Source organism: Ruditapes philippinarum, unplaced genomic scaffold (assembly GCF_026571515.1).
Source record: "Ruditapes philippinarum isolate M1 unplaced genomic scaffold, ASM2657151v2 ctg29_1_1_1_1, whole genome shotgun sequence".
NCBI lineage: Eukaryota > Metazoa > Mollusca > Bivalvia > Venerida > Veneridae > Ruditapes > Ruditapes philippinarum.
This window is the reverse complement of record NW_026859731.1, coordinates 64,905-86,927: the sequence shown is the minus strand read 5'-3', so window position 1 is coordinate 86,927 and position 22,023 is coordinate 64,905. Positions and strand designations below refer to the sequence as shown.

The 22,023-nt window shown below is 34.6% G+C and overlaps 2 long non-coding RNA genes across 3 annotated transcripts; both read right to left on the bottom strand.

Moving 5' to 3' along the window:
* Positions 1–1,951: 1,951 nt before the first annotated feature.
* Positions 1,952–14,121, bottom strand: LOC132757681 (uncharacterized). 2 transcript variants are annotated; one of them, XR_009629490.1, is made up of 4 exons: positions 12,178–14,121; positions 11,794–11,854; positions 3,094–3,167; positions 1,952–2,852 (listed from the first exon to the last, which is right to left on the bottom strand). It is a non-coding gene; the product is annotated as an uncharacterized LOC132757681 (long non-coding RNA). The 2 variants fall into 2 exon arrangements; XR_009629489.1 differs by lacking the exon at positions 11,794–11,854.
* An 84-nt stretch (positions 14,122–14,205) lies between these two features.
* On the bottom strand, positions 14,206–19,925 carry LOC132757680 (uncharacterized). The gene is made up of 5 exons (XR_009629488.1): positions 19,155–19,925; positions 17,681–17,898; positions 16,394–17,250; positions 16,033–16,132; positions 14,206–14,335 (listed from the first exon to the last, which is right to left on the bottom strand). It is a non-coding gene; the product is annotated as an uncharacterized LOC132757680 (long non-coding RNA).
* Between the last annotated feature and the right edge of the window lie 2,098 nt (positions 19,926–22,023).

The window sequence follows — 22,023 nt, the reverse complement described above, 5'->3', positions numbered from 1 at the left end:
TTTTAAATTTTGCTTACATAAACTTGCCTTTTAAAAGAATCAGATAAATTTACAGCTAATCTTTGCTAACATATTACATCCATTTCAATAATCATGGTCAGATCTACAAATGAGCCGCATCATGACAAAACCAACGTAATACATTTGTGACCAGCATGGATCCAGACCAGCCTGCGCAGTCTGATCAGGATCCATGCTGTTCGCTTAAAAACCCTATTACAAGTAGAGAACCTGATAGCGAACAGCATGGATCCTGATCAGACTGCACGGATGCGCAGGCTGGTCTGGATCCATGCTGGTCGCAAACCTATTATGTTGGTTTTGTCATGACGTGGCTCATTTTATATCAGTTAACTTGTATTAAATGGATGCATACACTGAGTGACATGATGTAAATCACTTTAAAGAAAGTTTTAATATTGTTAAATAATCCAGCAGTTTCTGGGGGTTTTTTTGTTGTCTGTTCAATTTAAGCCCGTTAAAACCTCAATCACTCCACACGTAATGAACATGATGGACAAAATGTATAATATTTAATATGTAAAATAACAATTCAAATACAAGATTATTTTCTCCCCCTCTGCTTTTACCATGGCTTGGGACATGCTAGTAGTTAAAACTGCACACATCCGGGCAGTTTTGAATTCAGGATTTTTTTTTTTAAATTATACTTTTTTTCAAATCGAGTCAAAATTTGCTTTTTTATGGCAAATAAATAGTATTGATTTACTAATTTTACTCTAATATTTAATAAATATTATATACTGTTGCTAAATAAAAACTAAGACATAAAAGGATACATCTTTGTAAGTTTTCTAAAGAATATTAAATCTAAATATTTTACTAAATCCTTATGACAGATAATTAAATATTCCCCATAAAAACAATATGAGTCTGGGAGTGTGTGGTTTTAAAACTAGGCAGCATTGGGAGAAGTGTTGAGATTGTCAAAACCTTTGAAGCTCTGAAATGTTGAATGGATTTAAGTCAGTCACTGTACGTTGTAGGGTTGGTCACAGTACGTTGTAGGGTTCAATGTCTTTTCTAGAATTTCAAAAGTACGGGTGAATTTCCCCCCTCATTAAAAAATAGGTTTTTCAAAAACAAAGGGTGCCAGTAAAAAGAGTAATTGTGTAAAAAAATTCAATGTTGTTTATATCGAGCCAGAGCTAATCTTTTTATTTTCTTTAAAATAAAAAGATAGCTAGATTGGGTTTTTATTCATTAAAGAAACAAATCAGGGACGGCTCAACTAGAATATGTCTGCAGCTATTTTTATCATATTACACATTATTATTAATATAGAGTTATGAGTAAGAATTAGTGTTATGTGTTAGGGTTAGAGTTAGGATTATTATACATGAATTTTGCTGCAAACAGATTCTAAAAGTGCCGTTACAAACTTTATAGAAAAAGGAGTTGTCAACAAAAAATATTGATTTTATTTAGCAAACTCCACACAGTAATTACCTCCCTTGGCAGATTGTAAACACTATACTAACAAGGGGAGATCACTGTGAAGGAGTTTGTTTATTAAGTTCACAATTACCCCCTTTAGGCTTCCCACAAAATAATATCCTTTTTGAGAAAACTGATCAATTCAGATGCAGGATTTCACACGTTTCCAAAATGTGCGCAATCTTTAAAAAATAGTGTGAATCCGGCATTAACAAGTCCTAGAATAGACACTGAGGTTTAAGTCACAAGTACACATCTCCCACCATTCAACAGCCGCCAAAGAGCTTCAATAAATGCCAAATGTCTCTGTCTGACCAATAACCGGAAAAAGTTTTGGTCTAAGGTTGCATAGGCCTAGTACTGGTAGTTAAAGTAAATTAGTCAAAAAGCTTCCCCAATTAATAACTATTGGGAAAGCCATGACTGGTTCGTAAAGTCTTGTAAATTGGTCAATGTCATGATCAATGTCATTACAAAAGCTAGTAAGATCAAATATTTTGATGGAGAGGTTTGTCACAACTGGTATATGTCAATGACCATGGTCAGTACCTACATAATCTTGTCTGGAGGAAAACTTTGTACAGAAAAGAAAGTTTTGTAAAGATCGAGATAAAGTTAGATAAGAATAAAGTAGAAAATCTGTCATATCTGCACTTCCCCTTCATGGCAGAACTATGATGGGGACGTGCAAACAATCAACAATCATGGATGCCAGGAGACCTGAAATTGACTTTCTACAGAAAGTTGATCTGTCTAGAAAGCCAATTGTTTTCATATCTTTTTTCATCTACATTTTCTCAACCAAATTATCTTCTTTTTTATTCATTTGCTTTTCACACATGATGAACTATTTTCGCTTTTAAATTTCATTTTATTCAACTCTCCTAGTTTTTTTCCATTTCCTTGACTATTATTCAATTGTTTCCATTCCAATTTCCATGTATTCTCTCCCTTTCCAATTATTTTCATTCATTTTTCACTTTCACATCTCCATTTTTCAAAAATGTCTATTGCTGACCTCTTGTAGTTCCTTCATTTCTTTCATATTTCAACCAACACTTTCCATTTTTCACTGCACTGACTTTTCATGCCCTATTTCCATTCTCAAAACTTCACAATGTTTTCATTCTCATTTCTTTCCAGGCAATTCACTATATCCTTTTCTATTCATTTCACAATTTAACACTAACCGCAACATATAATTCATAATGGCATTTATTTATGTCCCTCCCGCCACAATAAATACAATATTACACCTTTTCAATATTTTACCTCTCTGTTCTGTACTTGCCTTGTCTTTCACACTGCTGAGCAACTATTAAACCACTGCAATTCTTACCGTCTTGTCTTGATAACTTGATGGAAAATATCATCTAGTACTCATCATTTAACAACTATTTTTTAAAAAGAGAAATGCAAGTTATTGTACATTATACATTCTTTACAACTAATATATTCAAATAAATTATTTTAACTGATAAATAATTTACAATTAATGAAATTTAACTGAATTCTTTACTTTTTAAAGTTTAAAGACATAACTATTAAAGGTCGGTGGTTCTACTCAGTCGAAATGAAACAACTTCTACTCGGAATAAATGTCAATACATTTGTATATCATTGAGACTTTCTTACAATATAATTGAATCATTGTCCTGTCAGATCAACACACACACACTACACCATTTTCCAATGAAACATCAGATCTTCTACAAGAAAAATACAGAAGAATTGGTTAAGAATCAGTACTATTTAATACAAGATCATGAATGATGACCAATTAGAGTATCAACAAAATGTATAAATGGCAATTATTAGACAAATTATCAAAATAGCTATCCGGTTAGCTCAATAGGCAGAACTGTGAATCTGGCAACCTAAGTTTGATTCCCTGACAGTGCAGGTCACTTTCATTGTGATTGATCATGAAATTCTTACTATGGTAATTAATTCACACTGTACCGCTGCCTTGGCATGTACAGAAGTTATCAGTTCCTTGTGTAAGTGAAGGCAATCAGTACTGGTAAACATGCATGACAGCCTGCCCAGTAACAATGCAGTGGCCAAATTGAGCTCTGGTTAATTCAATGTGGCTTATTGCCGTGATCTGGAGTGAATAAATTAGACCTGTCAAGACCTGTCCACAGGCAGCATGCTTCCCTTAAAAAAGAAAGTAGAAAGGGGGGCATAATTCAACAAAGTGCCTGGCAGAGTTACTTGTCCTTGATAGCAGTCAAGGATTTCAAGTTTAGCAAATGTGTGATGCTTTTTGTTTTTAAATATAAACTATTTTAAATTTAAAGGGAGACAATTAAGCAAAACTAGTCAGAGTTATCTGTCCATTAAAAATGCATACCAATTTAATACAGCATTTTTTAAGTGAATACTTACAATTATATGATAGCTTATTGGATATGAATCTTTACGAAAAAGCTGACCGAGAAATTTTGTCAAAAAAGAGCAATAAATTGGTAGCAAAAGACGGTAGCATGTTATTCTCTATATTTACAACATGAAAATCATATGCATTCTAATTTGCCATATGTTTAAATGCAACAAATAGAGCTGTCATGGATAGAGACGATATCGAAGTATTGTTGATATTTTTGTAGATCAATAATAACATTTGAAAAAAATCAATAATTGTGATTTATTGGAAAGGAAATGGAAATAACTAGAGGAGAATCAACTGTCCACAAATTATGAAAATTCACCCAAAATATATACAAAAGGAAGTGGCCATTATACACAGATTGACAGTTTCCGAACTAGCAGACGACAGGCTATTCTTATCAGTAGAATTGCGAGTAAAGATAACTGATTGCGTATCTCACTGTAAAAAACAGATGTAAAATAGTCTGACTTGTGGTAAAATGTTTATCAGAACTGTGCCTCATTTTCATTATTACTATCAAGTACTGAGAAAAGCTGAGCATGAGGCTCAGAGGTGAGTTCTTGTTCCTTAAAGGGACTCCTATGAAGTTTTTTGACATAACAGGACTAGATATAATTATTTTTGTGCGTCATTTCATGTAGGTCTAGACCAATAACTTTTGTTCAAACTTTAAGACCATTTTCAACCGGTGTAAAACTCCAATAACAAGAGCACCGCTAGGCAGAGCATTATATGCCCGAAAGTTTTTTTTTTTTCACGGGAATAAGCTGTTCATGCTATAAAATTTTACAGCTGTAGGTTGATTAATACTTAAGTTATTAATAATGACCTTAACCTTTGACCTTGTGACCCCAAAATCAATAGGGGTTTTCTACCTAATATGGACAATCATCCTAAGAAGTTTGAATATTAAGGGCCAAATGGAACTTTAGTTATGCTCCGGAAAATGTTTTCAATTTTAAGGTAAAAGTGACCTTGACCTTTGACCTTGTGACCCCAAAATCAATAGGGGTCTTCTACCCAATATGGACAATCATCCTATGAAGTTTGAACATTGTGGGTCAAATGGAACTCAAGTTATGCTTCGGAAACTGTTTTCAGTTTTAAGGTAATAGTGACCTTGACCTTTGACTTTTTGACCCCAAAATCTATAGGGGTCTTCTACCCAATATGAACAATCATCCTATGAAGTTTGAACATTGTGGGCCAAATGGAACTTAAGTTATGCTCCGGCAACCAAATTGCTAACGGACGGACGGACACCATATTTAGTGCTCGCCAATTTTTTGAAGCCAATCACCGACGAGGATTTTTCAAATTTTCAGGTTTCAAATCTTAATAGAACAGATTTTATATAAACTGGACATTTTATATTATAAAACGCAAGTGGGCGGAGCACTAAACCGGTTAGAGTGCATATTGGATGTTCTTCGTAAATAAGAAAGCTACAGTCGCTTCGCAAGCTCCGCTCCTTCGTTTTTAGCTTTCTTATTTACGAAGAACACCCAATATGCACTCTAACCTATACATAACAATGATATTTAACAACGGACGGGTATAACATAATATGCCCTTTCGGGCATATAAAAAGGGATAGGGACAACATGTTTATGCGGTTGTTATTTTTTTTCCCTCGATTTAAAAATGTTGTTTCCCTAAAAAAAGCTTTGTAAAGTATCACATTTTACTAATATTTTTCTTAATATTTTTTTACTTATGATGCTAAAATAACATCTCACATACACTAACACTACAGGTTCCATCTATATCAAGTGATAAAATTTATATTAGACTTATCAGCGTCAATGAATTTTGTAAACTGGATAATGACATCATCCCAAGTACGCCTCATTCATAAAGGTGCCCCAATGACATCATTTTAAACGTTTAAAGAATGACTTATCAAGCACTGATGTAAACACAAAACAATACAGCCTGACACACAAGTTTAAATTGTTGAAAATTTGATAAAATTATTCTTGAATAATAACGTGAAAAATTGTTTTCTAATCTTTCTTATTTTGTTTCATAACTTTTAAACCTTAGCAAGAGTAGGGTGTGAAAAAGAACAATGTTTTTCAAACAAGAGGGCCATGATGGCCCTGAAGTCGCTCACCTGTATATAGGCCCCCGTAACGGGGCCAGTTTAAACCCCAGGGCTTTTATTTGAACAAACTTGGTAGACACCCATTAGAAGATGTTTCATGCTAAACATCTAAGGTCTGGCTCCTTGGGTTTTTTAAAAGAAGATTTTTTCAAGTATTTTCTTTACACATATAGTTAAAAACAATGACACACCTGGGGCAGGGCCAGTTTTGACCCAAGGGCTTTTATTTGAACAATCTTTGTAGACACTTACTATAAATTGTCTCATGCTTAATATCTAAACTCTAGCTATTCGGGTTTTTTCAAAGATGATTTTTAAGTTTTTACTATACACATATAAGGAAAATCAATGTCCCCCGGGGCCCGCCAATTTTGACTCCAGGGCTTTTATTTGAACAAAATTGGTAGACATTCACTAGAAGATGTTTCATGCTTAGTATCTTAACTCTACCTATTTGGTTTTTTTTCAAAAAAGATTTTTAAGTTTTTGCTTTACACATATAAGGAAAATCAATGACCCCCTCCCTGAAAGGGGCCAATTTTGACCCCAGGGCTCTCATTTGAACAAACTTGGTAGAAATCCATTAGAACATGTTTCATACTAAATATCTTAGCTCTAGCTCTTTGGGTTCTTTAAAAGAAGATTTTTAAAGTTTTTACTATATGCATATAGGGAAAATCAATGACCCCCTGGGGCGGGGCCAATTTTGACCCCAGGGCTTTTATTTGAACAAACTTGGTAGACACCCATTAGAACATGTTTCATGCTAAATATCTTAGCTCTAGCTCTTTGGGTTCTTTAAAAGAAGATTTTATAAGTTTTTACTATATGCATATAGGAAAAATCAATGACCCCCTGGGGCGGGGCAAATTTTGACCCCAGGGCTTTTATTTGAACAAACTTGGTAGACACCCATTAGAACAAATTTCATGTAAAATATCTTAGCTCTAGCTCTGTGGGTTCTTTAAAAGAAGATTTTTTAAGTTTTTACTATATGCATATAGGGAAAATCAATGACCCCCTGGGGCGGGGCCAATTTTGACCCCAGGGCTTTTATTTGAACAAACTTGGTAGACAACCATTAGAACATGTTTCATGCTAAATATCTTAGCTCTAGCTCTTTGGGTTCTTTAAAAGAAGATTTTTTAAGTTTTTACTATATGCATATAGGGAAAATCAATGACCCCCTGGGGCAGGGCCAATTTTGACCCCAGGGCTTTTATTTGAACAAACTTGGTAGACACCCATTAGAACAAATTTCATGTAAAATATCTTAGCTCTAGCTCTTTGGGTTCTTTAAAAGAAGATTTTTTAAGTTTTTACTATATGCATATAGGGAAAATCAATGACCCCCTGGGGCGGGGCCAATTTTGACCCCAGGGCTTTTATTTGAACAAACTTGGTAGACAACCATTAGAACATGTTTCATGCTAAATATCTTAGCTCTAGCTCTTTGGGTTCTTTAAAAGAAGATTTTTTAAGTTTTTACTATATGCATATAGGGAAAATCAATGACCCCCTGGGGCAGGGCCAATTTTGACCCCAGGGCTTTTATTTGAACAAACTTGGTAGACACCCATTAGAACATGTTTCATGCTAAATATCTTAGCTCTAGCTCTTTGGGTTCTTTAAAAGAAGATTTTTTAAGTTTTTACTATATGCATATAGGGAAAATCAATGACCCCCTGGGGCGGGGCCATTTTTGACCCCAGGGCTTTTATTTGAACAAACTTGGTAGACACTCACTAGAAGATGTGTCATGCCAAATATCTAAGCTTTAGCGTTTTGGGTTTTTTAGAAGAAGATATTTAAAGTTTTTTTCTTTTGGTTGCCATGGCAACCAGAGTTCTGCATGGAATTAAATTCTTTGAACAATTTTCAAAGGTGACCACCAAAGGAACATTCCTGTGAAGTTTGGATGCAATGGGCTTAGTGGTTTATGAGGAGATGTCATTTAAAGTAAAAGTTTACGGACGCCGGACGAAAAGCGATCACAAAAGCACAAAAGCTAAAAATAGCAGCATAGTAATTTCTACTTGGTAAAATAGCATTCATGATTATGATGAGAGAAAATTTACCACTCAGGCCTACACCCTTTATGTCAATTACTATGCTTCAAAACTCTAAACTGGTGTTAAAGGGAAAAACAAGGTTATAATAAAAACTTGATTTCAGAAAACGAATACTATAAATAATAAATCTGCAAATTTTCTGCCGCCAAATAATAATATTAAACGAATGATAACGAAATTTAAATCGCTAAATCGCCGATTTCTACAAATCAGTAGGCACGGCCATGTTTGTGTATTGGCCGTATAAAAACAGGTGCGCGTGATGTCATTTCCCCACATCTTTAGATTTATGATAAATCTAGTTGAATCGTAGCGAAAAATTTACATAATAAAGTATTGACCAGACAATTTAATTTTCACAGGAGGTGTAGAGGCGATTTTTTTATTGTTCAAAATACGTAACAATATCAAAAAATAAAAAAATAAAAAAAACAAATAAAAAATCAACGTCTACCGGTCGCACCACTTCAGGCCAGTGATGCCCGTTACTCCAAACAATGCTATGTTCATTAAAGTCTCATCTTAATGTAATTAAACAATATTTCACAGAGTTAATAAATACACATGTTATTATTTAACAAAGTTTCACAATCAAATAATGTAATTAAATAAACAAACGCACCAACGAATAATTGGCTGTTAATTATTGAACGGCGATGATTATCATTATTATTTAAATCCTACTAAAACGTGTTCTTAATAGTACATGTAATTAAATTTTTGCAGCTTGATTCTGATTTTCAAATTAAAAGGTGTGAACATATGTTAGTAGTGATGCACACATTTCAAAAATATAAGCAACTCTTTTGAAAAGTAAATTGTTTACATGTCTGTCAACGTATGATGCTTCGTGGTATTTATTTACATCGTAATCGTAGCCTAATATTAACTGCATGCAAAACATTTTTATTGGCTGCTCAAAAATCTCATTTGCATAATTTATTCACACAATTGCTGGTTCTTATAATTCTACTTATGACTAATACTGTGCATTATCCATTTGAATTGTTCCTAATTTGCACCAAATGTTCCTGTCACACTGTGTACTGACGATTTTTATTGCTCCTTGTATGCCTCTGTGCCGACAGACCTTTTGATCATGCACAATGTTGCCCTGATTGGTTAATCACCCTTGTCAAATATTCTAATGACGAAATAGACATTTTTTTACGCTTCATCAGTGAACTGAATGACCTTAGGGGAAATTAAGCTCCGCACCTGTCAAGTTATACTGTAAATTACAGCATTTCATACAATAGCAACACATTTTTTCAGTTACAAATTATCATTTTGAATATTAAGTAGATTTATGTTTTTTGTTTTATTGGATTAAATTTACGGTAGTAGAAATGCGTATCTGTGTGGTAAGTAGATAACGTGGAAAAAAGCTATAGGGAACTGGATAAACCCGAGAATATGCGTAATTATAGGGGAATTATGCCCAATGGGCAACCTGTTGCTGTTGGTACCAGTTTTGACTGGGTGCCTAATTAACCGAACGGACAGTTTTGTTTTCATACGATATTAGTCTAGCTGCCGATTTTCCTGCGCAATTTTATTTTTAGCGTCAATGTCGGAAAATCGCGTCCTCGGGAAATATCTGCATATTTGATTTAGTTGATATTTACCGCTGAGAAAAAGATACATGACTGGCGATGTACCCTATTCAGACAGCTTGTCTAGCGAAAATTAAGTACCAAATAAAAGGATATATCGTCAATTTGAAGAAGTTTCTCAAAGTACCCAAATTAAATTGATGGTTTATCTTTGAAAACTAAGCAGTGATTGCTTAAATCATGTGGTGGGATCATCAGCAAGCTTGAAAATCGGACAAATGATAATTAATGCCGCGGCGTCTTCAATTAATTAATTAAAGCAATTCAGTTCCATATGATGTTTTCATAAATAATAAATAATGTGCGCAATAAGATTAATTAAGTTCTTCGTCAAGATATATTTCAGTTGTACCAGCGTGTACACCTTTACCGGAAGTGGGTATAACACGTCACAATCTCGGTCTCGTCTGTCTCGCGAGAATGACAGAACGCCAAAATGGCGGCGCCTATGAACTTATTTCTCAAGTAAAAAATAGTGTCTTAAAACACGAATTTCTCACTTAAAGGGTTGATGTCAACAAAACAACTGTCATGGTACCTCTTTTTTAATGATGAATATTTATATTAGACAGACATCAATCCATCCATTCCTATTCCTTTAAATAGTCAATAAACAATGCTGAAATGGATATTATTTCTTAAGTTGCCTTTAATAATTTATTATGTTCTCAACAAATCATTCTGTGTATGCATATTCAGTTTGATTAGGCCTAAAATAAAATATTATTCCCCCTCCCACAAAAATTAAAGCTACCCAAAAAATCGTACTGCCTAGCAAAATTTTTTCTTCTACTAAACATGAAAGCAGAGGGTGCCAACAAGTCTGTCACATCTTTATATTAGTCCCATGTTTTTAATAGTAAAGATAAAATTTGGATATATGTTGGATAAAACATGGTTCTAACCTTTTAACAGATGCTTAACATTCACATTTTGTTTTATTTATAACTTATACCATATAACTTTGAAAGGAAAAATTATTTGGATAAAAAAAATGTTATCAATCAACCTACCCTACCCAAACTGGCATGGGCCGCGGAGGGGATACAAAGATAATTTGAGCCGCGTCATGACAAAACCAACATAGTGCATTTGCTACCAGCATGGATCCAGACCAGCCTGCGCATCCGCACAGTCTGATCAGGATCCATGCTGTTCGCTATCAGTTTCTCTATTTGCTATAGGGTTTGTAAGCGAACAGCATGGATCCTGATCAGACTGCGCGGATGCTCATTTTAAGGTTTCCGATGGATACATGAATTAATAGCTTGGTACTTAAATCTTTTGGAACCTATACAGAAATTTCTCTTCATCCAAGTTATAAATAAATAAAGTAAAGGATTTCTTTTACAGTCTGACCCCAGTTATTCGACTACCCTTTATTCAATACCCAATATTATCCGAAGTAGATTAGCAGTCCTTTTTTATCTCTATATAATTAGTTATAAAGATTTTTGACAGGTTATATGGCCCTATATAAAAGGTTGTTTGGAAATATAACCCGAGCCGCTAGGTTGTTTGGCCATATAACCTGTCAGGAATATTTATAAGGAATAATAATACCTGCAAACTTCTTTTTTAGAGAAAAAAGTGAGATTTCTCAGCCGTGTATATAAACATCACGATTATCCAACAAAAATGGACGTTACAAAAGTGCAGTATTATATAAATCAATATAAATACAAACATATTATTCCAAATGCATTAACTGAATACCTCTTATTTTTTAAGTCAAATTTTGGTCTGATTTTACAATTATGAAATAAATTCACACCTATAATTCGAAGCCAGGCAAACTGACACTGATCCATCACTGACCTTCCCAACTTGTGAAAAATTTCTTACAACCGCATGCATGTATTTAGACAATCGTGATGATTACTCTTGTTTTTTAATTTCTTTATTACCGAAAATCACCTGCAAGCCAGTTATTTCTTATTTAATTATTGGACGGTTAAAAGCATTCAATTTACTAATTTTTATTGAAGAATGAAAGTAAACAATTGAAATAGAGAAATAAATAAACAAGCAAATACTACCATGTTTTTGTATATGAAAAATTTCTTTCTCTATTTCAAATCAGTGCATTATGTCCACTAACAAAAGATATTTTAATAGTGAATATGTATCTTATTTAAAACTTACACTGTGTTGTTACTGTAAATGCTTGAAGATGACAGTCATAATTTTCATGTAACTTCATGTTCTACATAATGGAGAATAAATTGCAAATAATTTCATGCCTCCAATATGCCAATAAAACTTTATTTTGTACACATCTTTTATTGTTCGTTTTTTTTTTGACTGACTAATGGAAACAAGTGTGTTGTAAACAGTACTTTTGCTATGATTTGCATATGACAAAAAAGTTGAATATTTGTCGTCGATCACTATTTTCGTATTTTGATTATTCAAACCCATCAATTATTAAAAGTAAATTTTCAATCCAAAGCAATTCGAAATATCAAGGTTGGACTGTATTTTATTATAAGCACTGTGTCCTGACTTGTTATCTATAATGAGACGTACCTGTGACATCCTTGAGTAGTTTTTTTATCGATACACTGTGTCCATCTCTCTCTACACTGGAGCAACTCCAAATCTGACAAATCTTCACCAATGTCACACAACCATCCACATTCCAACATAAATCCATCAACACAACTTCCGACATCAATCTAGAAATCTAGCCAACATGTTGCAAGGGTTTTCTGAAATATCTCTGGGGTTAACAGAACAACATTGCATTCTCAAAAAGTAACAGTATAACCTATACAATATTTCCATTAAACAGATACAATTCTATGTTTTGCCTTTTTTGAGACTTACTTGTGTCTTCAAAAGCAAATTTTACCTGACCATACAAAGTGTCCATCTCACTCCACACTGAAACAACTTCCAATCTAACAAATCTGCCAGCACAGAGGTGTAGAAAGCTATTCCATACCGTATCCTTCTTGCGAGTATCATAGTCGCTGGACCTCTCGAAGAATTGATAGTCTCGATCAACTTCCACCATGCATGTCAAGTTCTTCATTACTCTGTCACAGGTGTGCTTTAACCATCCATTTTCTGACATCTATCCATAATCACATTTGATGCCACTCAAGCCATTCAGACTCCATTGTCTATAGGTTTACTGAAAAGTCACTGGGTTAACAAAACAACATTCCAATCTCAAAATGTTAACATTGACCATATCTTAAACTCTGAACTAAAACGATAACAATTGTTTAGTTGGTTCTCAAGTCATATGGCGACTGGCCGTCCACCTTTATTGGTAGGAAATTATGCCCCAAATGTACATTGTTTCAGGCAAGGGCTGGTACCAGAGTAAAGCAACCAATATTCCAGTCTACCTAGTTATAGACTTTAAAGCTACAAAATACAATTCCAATGTACTGAATGTGTAACTGATTTATTACTTAGCTACTCAAAAATTGAACCCACCATATACATGTTGCACACCTGCTGTCCTGTGATTTACACAAACTCAAAATAGATGATTTACCCATGCTCCATCATGTCACTTTCCAGCACAATCAAACTTCACCAATGTCACACAACCATCCCCACCATCACAACTTCCGACATCAAGCAAGAAATCTAGCCAACATGTTGTAAATGTTTTCTGAAATGTCACTGGGGTTAACAGAACAACATTGCAATCTCTAAAAGTAACAGTATAACCTAAACAATATTTCCAATTCTACGTTTTACTTTGGTGACTGTCCAGCTTTAAAGGTAGAGGAAAATGTGCCTTAATGGCATTGTTTCGGACAAAGACAGACACCTAATAAGAGTAGAACCACCAACTTTCCAATACTTAGCTAGTTAAACAACTAGAAATGGAAATGCCTTTATTGAGACTTACTTGTGACTTCAAAAGCAACTTTTACCTGACCATACAAAGTGTCCATCTCACTCCACACTGAAACAACTTCCAATCTAACAAATCTGCCAGCACAGAGGTGTAGAAAGCTATTCCATACCGTATCCTTCTTGCGAGTATCATAGTCGCTGGACCTCTCGAAGAATTGATAGTCTCGATCAACTTCCACCATGCATGTCAAGTTCTTCATTACTCTGTCACAGGTGTGCTTTAAGCCATCCATTTTCTGACATCTATCCATAATCACATTTGATGCCACTCAAGCCATTCAGACTCCATTGTCTATAGGTTTACTGAAAAGTCACTGGGTTAACAAAACAACATTCCAATCTCAAAATGTAAACATATACCATATTTTAAACAAACTTTTAACTAAACCAATATGGATTGTTTTGTTGGTTCTTCAGTCATATGGCGACTGGCCACCTTAGTGGTAGAAAATGTCCCAAACGTACATTGTTTCAGGCAAGGGCTCAAACCAGAGTAAAGCAACCAACATTCTTGTCTATCTAGTTATAGATTTAAGCTACAAAATACAATTCCAATCTACTGAATGCATAACTGATTTATTACCTAGCTGAACAATTTTGGAACTCCAATATTTCATGTTTGCATTTCTTTAGCTGTCCTGTGATTTACACAAACTAAAATAGATAATTTCCATGATCCATCATGGCACTTTCCAGCCACAATCACACTTTACCAATGTCACAACAATCCACATTCCGACATAAATCACCCATCACAACTTCCGACATCAATCTAGCAATCCAGCCAACATATTGCAAGGGTTTTCTGAAATGTCACTGGGGTTAATAGAACAACATTGCAATCTTAAAAAGTAATAGTAAAACCTTAACAATTTATTTTATTTTGGTGACTTTTTAACTAAACAGATATCTTAATGTTTGTTTTTAAGTCAGTAAGAGACTAAAGTTTTATTATAAGGTAGATATGAATATATGTAAATTACGTGAAAATTAAATACATAGAGGGGCATATTCTCACAAAACAGAATCAATGACCTTCCAATATAGCTAGCTATAGCAGGGATTTTTTTGGGGTTTATTTTATAGCCGTTATTGGGTCATATTCCCAATTGAAAATAGTATATTTTCCCAATCCACAGGAAAAAATTCCAAATTGAAAGTTAATAATAAAAATATTGAATAAAAATTCTAAAATCTTTGCAAATAAGGGAAGGCGGGCCAGATTTGTTGATTCTAGAAGCCACTTAGTGTCCAAAATAATTCTTTATCAACCAATCTGTTTAAGAATTGAGCAAGAACTAACCAGGTTTTCAATTATCACCATTGTAGATAAATATGTTGTATTTGAAATACAAATACAAGCAACAAACAATGTAGCTATGTGCAATGTAAAACATGAATAATGTAGGAGGAATTGCGCACAGAAGAAGTGTTCACTATATATATTCTGTATAAGGAAAAAAAACAAAGGGCCATAATTAGGTAAAAAATTATCCAATCACAAAACCCTGACAATATGTGCTAGGGCACTTGATGACAAAGCTTCTGTGAAAGTTTGAACAAAATCCGTTGAGAAATGTAGGAAGAGTTCAGCACAGAAGAATTTGTTCAATTCTGTATAAGAAAAAAAAACAAAGGGCCATAATAAGGTCAAATATTATCCAATCACAAAACCCTGACAATATGCGCCAGGGCACTTGATGACAAAGCTTCTGTGAAAGTTTGGTCAAAATCCGTTGAGAAATGTAGGAGAAGTTGCGCACTGTAGAAATTGTTCACTATATATTCTTTATAAGGAAAAAAAACAAAGGGCCATAATTAGGTCAAATATTATCTAATCGCAAAACCCCGACAATATGCGCCAGGGCACTTGATGACAAAGCTTCTGTGAAAGTTTGGTCAAAATCCGTTGAGAAATGTAGGAGGAGTTGCGCACAGAAGAAATTGTTCACTATATATTCTATATAATGAAAAAAAACAAAGGGCCATAATTAGGTCAAATATATACCAATTGCAAAACCCTGACAATATGTGTCAGGGCATTTGATGAAAAAGCTTCTGAGAAAGTTTGGTCAAAATCCGTTGAGAAATGTAGGAGGAGTTGCGCACAGAAGAAATTGTTCACTATATATTCTATATAAGGAAAAAAAACAAAGGGCCATAATTAGGTCAAATATTATCTAATCGCAAAACCCCGACAATATGCGCCAGGGCACTTGATGACAAAGCTTCTGTGAAAGTTTGGTCAAAATCCGTTGAGAAATGTAGGAGGAGTTGCGCACAGAAGAAATTGTTTACGCCCGCCCGCCCGTCCGCCCGCCCGCCGACATACCTCAATCTAATAACCAGTTTTTTCCTTCGGAAAACCTGGTTAATAAAGCTCTCCATTAAGAGAAAATCAAAATGGTGATGGAAGCTCTAGTAATTAACAAGCACACGTACATAATACATTGACAGCCATAAATTTTATTAAAGCATTATGCAAACGAAGGGTATATTTACCTGTTTTTATTGCTGCATTTTTGTTATTCTAAGCAAGGTGTCCAGCAAAATTTCTTCAGATGCTGCCATCTTTGTACCATGTGACTGCTCTTCCACCTGACTGAGAATTGATTCCGAGAATCAGAATTGTTAAATCGAACCAGTCATAAATGCTACTGAGGAATCATTCAAAAACTAGAATTAGCCAAACTGCACCTGTTTGTTTAACAAGCTGGAAATAATTATCTAATGAATAAATTAATAATCACTTAAAACTTGGTTATTTTCTTTAAGAAAAGTTCATTGAAATAACGTAAAATATAGTAAACATAACTATTATCCCTGAAATTGTGCAAAAATTAACACATTATACAAATTTTACCATATTGCCCCATCATGCCCACTTTCCAACACATACACTTTGCCAATGTCACAACCCATCCACAGTTGACGTAAATCCAACATCAAAATTTCGACAGCAATCCAGCAACATTCTGACATCTATCCATTATCACATTTGATGCAACTCCATGGTCTGCAAGATCCCATCCATCATCACATTTGATGCAACTCCATGGTCTGCAAGATCCCATCCATCATCACATTTGATGCAACTCCATGGTCTGCAAGATAACATCCATCATCACATTTGATGCAACTCCATGATTCTGCAACATAACATCCATCATCACATTTGATGCAACTCCATAGTCTGCAAGATAACATCCATCATCACATTTGATGCAACTCCATTGTCTGCAAGATCCATCCATCATCACATTTGATGCAACTCCATGGTCTGAAAGATCATATCCATCATCACATTTAATGCAACTCCATGGTCTGCAAGATCCCATCCATCATCACATTTGATGCAACTCCATGGTCTGCAAGATAACATCCATCATCATATTTGGTGCAACTCCATGGTCTGCAAGATCACATCCATCATCACATTTGATGCAACTCCATGGTCTGCAAGATCACATCCATCATCACATTTGATGCAACTCCATGGTCTGCAAGATCACATCCATCATCACATTTGATGCAACTCCATGGTCTGCAAGATCACATCCATCATCACATTTGATGCAACTCCATGGTCTGCAAGATCACATCCATCATCACATTTGATGCAACTCCATGGTCTGCAAGATCACATCCATCATCACATTTGATGCAACTCCATGGTCTGCAAGATCACATCCATCATCACATTTGAGGCAACTCCATAGTCTGAAAGATCATAGGGGTAACAAAACAACATTCCAATCTCATAATTTTAACATCTACAATATCTTTACCAATTACTTTCCTACTAAACAGGGAACTATTTGTTATATAATGGTTTTAAGTTATGTGGCAGATGAAAATAAGTACCATTAAAGTGCCAGGAGGAGCAATTTGACATTATGAATAGAACCACTGACCTCCAGTCAAGATAGCTATAGACAATCAACTGTAATTCTCAACTGAATTAAATAATCTTCTTCAACTCGGTTCTTTTCTTAACGAAAAATCCATTGAAATCAAATAAAATAATAGTAAAATACTCAATAATACCTTAAATTTTTCACAAATTTACACACAACACGAAATACCAAATTGTTTACAAAAAAGAGTTTTTATGACAAAATCCTTAAAATCAAGTAAAATATTAAAATACCGGCAAATGCTCCATCATGCCACATTCCAACATGTATATACACTTTGCCAATATTACACAGCCATCCTTCCTTGTGTGTCCACCACAATTATGATGCAGGATCAGGACCCTCCAACCTCTTCTATTCAAAGGGGTCTCCAGACACAAAATATTGGAATATATTATTATAATTCTATTATACAATTAGAAGAACCTGGCAACTTCCAAGTACTGTAGATCTACAAGTACAAAAATATAGGTATTAAAACACATTGATCAGTTTCATAATATGTACAAGACTTCTAAACTAAACTAGACTTCTAAACTAAACTAACTGTAATAAACATAGCATTAAAAGGAGTGGCTTATAACAGGTCTAAAGAGAGCGGGGAATGGGTGAATGAATGAATACACATTATTATAGCTATTTCATAGGTGGGTAAGATAAAAGAGAAATATTCATATAAAATACACCAACATCAAATCAAATACAGCACTATGGTTATGATTATAATAATGAAGAGAAATGACAATCAAAATTCGGCACGAGCTTAAATCACGAGTATATCTAAAAACGCGCGCGATTACACAGACTGACCAGACTCGCATCTAAAAACATTGACCAGCATGAACGCATTCCTATCAACTAAACTAACATAATTTTATACATAAAAGAAATCTATAAACATTTTGACATTTTATATAGGAAGGGACAAAAGGGACAAAGGAGAGCACATTAGGGTTATATAGGTGGGTGTGATAATTTTAATTGAGTTATTAAATAGGTATTATGCAATTTCAGTACATTTAAAATCGCCAGTAAACGCAGCGCGAAGCCAGGCAGAATCGCATTTTAAAACAATTGGAAACAAACAGCCCAATTTCTAATTTCATAACATATCAACTAAAATAACACTAATACTATAAACATTTTGGCAGGAAATGCCATGAAAAACAACAATTCAGTACCACTTTACATATAACTAAATTACTTTACCACTATCACTAACAGACTGACAACGCAAAAATTACATTTGGACTATCATAAACCCATTTCAATTTTTATAACACATCAACATACTGTGTATATGCACAAATTACACAAAAATACATTTGTTAATAAAGAGAGGTAGGAAATATATGTACATGTGTATGCACCAAATTCGTACATGTATTATACATGCAGTTATATACATCAGCACGCGGGAGATAAACAGTTTGTAAATATAAACGAAAACCGCCGATGTATAACATGTCGCGTGGCTGGCCAGCTTGATCTCAACCCCTTTTTCAAAACTAAAGTAGCATATGTATCACCACGGATTTACATTACAATAAATCCGTGGTATTTCTAACAGCTAAAAATAGCACATCTTTTCTAATAGACAATTACCACGTGCAAATGTACGTACGTGGCTTTAAAAATAAACTGGCACATAACACAGGCTAAATAAAGAATTTAATCGACACAATTCGTAAAAATCAACACACTTACTTTCCTATCAGGGAACACCAATCCTTCCATCTCTTCGGTACGACTTTCCCTCCAAAAATAATGTTGGCTGCACAGGCAATCGGTGCGTGGCTTGGATAGTATACATGTACATGACCACGCCCACTTATTTTTTATAAATTTTTTTTTTCAGTAATAAAATATTTTTTCATTCAAAATGTTTTTAAAATATCTTATCTTCAATAAATCAACAAAGGAAATTTGTTTTTAAAAAATTCATCCATATATACTATAAATATATTATAAATATATACAAGAAAAGCATTGATGCAAAGCATCACAGGGCGTCCAAGCAAGAAATGCAGCAAGTGAAGATGAACTAGTACACATATGATGACAAGATATTCTTATGAACTACCAGAAATGTATATCACTTATGAATGAGCGGACGAAAGACATTGTTCATTATGAACTTTGATTGGCATGCTAGAGATTAGAATATTACTTGTTATTTCTTTATGATCGTGGTTATTAATAGCAACGGATATACATGTATGCAATCATTTATAATCCATATGTGTAACGCATGATCAACACGTACCACTATGGTGGCTGATTTGTGCCATATGTGTTTTCGTCCCGCCACCCCGCCAAGCGAAAAGTCGAGAATTTACAAGTTAAAATGGCGGGGTCGCGGAGCGAAAACACGCTTATTAGCGGGGGCGCGCAGCGAAGTTTAATAAATAAAACTTCGCCCCGCGAGGGCGCGGAGCGAGAATTAAGAAATAAAACGGCGGGGGCGCGGGGCGAAATTTAATAAAATAAAACTTCGCCCCGCGCCCCCGCTAATTAACGTGTTTTCGTCCCGCGACCCCGCCAAGCGAAAAGTCGAGAATTTACAAGTTCAAATGGCGGGGTCGCGGAACGAAAACACGCTAATTAGCGGGGGCGCGCGGCGATTTTAATTAATAAAACTTTGCCTCGCGAGGGCGCGGAGCGAGAATTAAGAAATAAAACGGCGGGGGCGCGGGGCGAAGTTTAATGGAAAAAAACTTCGCCCCGCGCCCCCGCTAATTAGCGTGTTTTCGTCCCGCGACCCCGCCAAGCGAAAAATCGAGAATTAACAAATTAAAATGGCGGGGGCGCGGAGCGAAAACACGAATGGCACAAATCAGCCACCATATACCACACCTTTGTAATTGTCCCTTATTATGTTATCGCTATTAGCGAAGACCCCCTCTTAAGGTATCTGCAGTTCACACTTTAAGTTAGTAAAAATATGACACTGGTTATATTACCATGTTGATCATGTTGAGCATAATTGTTTATTATACAATAATTGTAATATCTATTAATTTTAATAAAAAAAATACAAATTTTATGAATATTGTTTTCTTTTCTTTTTTGTGTTTTATGTGCTATTTTAATACTGAGTTTTTACTACTTTTTTTTATTAAAATTGTGAAATAAATTTTAAGAATTCAATTGTCATATTGACCGACGATTATAAGTCAAAGCTTAACTGGAAAAAGTCAGTAAATTATGGTTTATCTTTTTATATATAATATTGTTTATTTTTAAACCATGTACATGTACATTTGTATTTTTCTTTATCATTTTTTAAATTATCAATCAATTGAATAATTCATAAAATCTAATTTGTAACTTTGAATAATTCCTCGGCATCTTTACTAAACACGGATAACAATACAAATTAAATAAAATGTTTCAAAGTTGATAATGTCATTTTAATACCATAAAAATGTACCTTTTTCTCAATTATTGTATATATCACGGATTTATATTACATATAAATCCGTGTACATATTTATTGTTTTTATCTCATATAGATAAAATGAAACATGCTATTGTTTTTTTTTTTCTAATTGTAACGATATCAAACATCTACTCCAAAACCGGGAGAGACCGGACAATAAACGTGTGGTACTATTCGCCGGTCACTAGTAAATCCCGGTCAAAATAGACCGGGAGAGACCGGTAATTACCGATAGGAGTGATAAATAGATATATCTATAAATATATTTTTGGAATATTTAGGTCATCAACTGATCTTTCTAGGATACATGTACAACAATAACATACCATGATAACCCACTGTGTACTACAAAATGATAAATAAAAAAACCCGAAGAGCGCGATTTATTGACGGAAAAGGTTATTTCATTTGAAAATGTTTGCATTGCGAAATTCTCCAGTTCGCTATTCATTGTAACATATCGCGACATTTCATTCTTAATTAATAATCAAGCACCCTCATACCGATCGGAATGATCGGCTTTTATTATGACCGACTAAAAGGCTCGAGAAGTTGCTGTCGCCCTTTCACAAAATCTGATTTCATTCCATAAGGGCCCCGCGCTTCGGCGCGGACGCCAATGATATAACTGAAATGGTCACATGATCTTAAATGTGTGAAGTGGAAAAATTTCCGGCACTCCCCGCCGTACTTCGGGAAAAAATTCGATTCTCTGACCTTTTCATTATTGAACAAGGGGGTGTCGAATGCATAGAGGTACGATAAAATTGTTGTTGATACGGGATAAGAGTCGATTTGCTTCATATATTTGTTGCATGTTGTACATTTTGTTCGAATAATAAAGTGCACGAGGAGCAGGCCATTTACTTGTGTATGAGAAAGAGTTCTTTCTCTTTTCTATCATAGGCAAGAATAAAAACACGTTCTTTGTTGTCACAATATGAAACCCCAGAGAAATGATATTTCTATCGCTATCCCATTCTTTGTCGTTCCCAATAAATGGGCATCTGGAGCGCAGGTAACTAATACCCACGGGGTAGAATCACGCCGTTCGTTACCCAAACAAACAAGATGGCGGATGCGGTCGAAAAGTAGGGTTTTCCCTTTTTTCTCTGACATTTGTGGTGTTTTAGT